Genomic DNA, 985 nt, shown 5'->3' with positions numbered 1-985 from the left:
TGGTAACCGGTCTGGGGGGGATACGTCTCCAAGACGCAGTTTTTGTTGCGTTGTTAAATTCTGAATGAATTTTTATTGTAGTTTTTGTAATAAAAGGCAAAAGTCTGAATCAAAAACATATGTTTAGCTTAAATTTAGGAAGAACTATTTTTTGATTATTTAAAAGCAGGATTTTTTATTAACCACCCCTTTCCCTGATATTTGAAGTCAAATATAATTTACAAAATTTACATGAAACGTATTTTGACGCCTTTCACTTTTTTATGCGTTTTTGTCATACACTGAGGCAAAAATACATTTCCATAAATCGTGACTTATGAATCAACCAAATTATGGTTTCATTAAACGCTTAACCATTACGAAAATGGGATCATAAGTTTCATAAGTGAGTGCTTTGAGATATTTAAGAACCATTACTTGAAATAATTTTCATAGCGATCGCTAGAAAAACTGCTCCGCTTTCGATGTTGGGTACAAGTTTATCGAAAACAGATCACATGTTATCAAAACATGTAAATTTTTGAGCTCGCCTGATATAAAAGGCAACCGTTATTAATGATTGATAATTTTAAGTAAGCAATTACTATTGCGCATACCGTGTACGCACCTAACTTTGCGCAGCTCCAAACTTTGCGCATTTTTAAGAAGCACGAGTAAATGATAATTAATCATTGATTTTTTTAACAATTCAGTTTCAGCAACATGTTCGTTTATGTGAAATAAGTATTTGACATACATTTGTTTACTAAGAAACCCTCGTTAATGTTAGTAAATAAACAAAAAACCTTATCGTCATACGCATAAACGTCAACTTTTACACCGTCTTAGAACAAGCGCTAAGGAGTGGCTCTGAAAAAAATCAACATTTTTAATGAACAAAACTGTGTTGTGAAAAGTATATTTGCGGTGTATTTGCAAGAAAGGTAATATTCTAGTAATGCCATTTATTTTCCATATAATATGTTGAATTTTTATTTGAAAAAAA

Source organism: Aedes aegypti, chromosome 2 (assembly GCF_002204515.2).
Source record: "Aedes aegypti strain LVP_AGWG chromosome 2, AaegL5.0 Primary Assembly, whole genome shotgun sequence".
In the NCBI taxonomy this organism is placed as follows: Eukaryota; Metazoa; Arthropoda; class Insecta; order Diptera; family Culicidae; genus Aedes; species Aedes aegypti.
The sequence above is the reverse complement of the archived record's forward strand: the minus strand, read 5'-3'. Positions refer to the sequence as shown.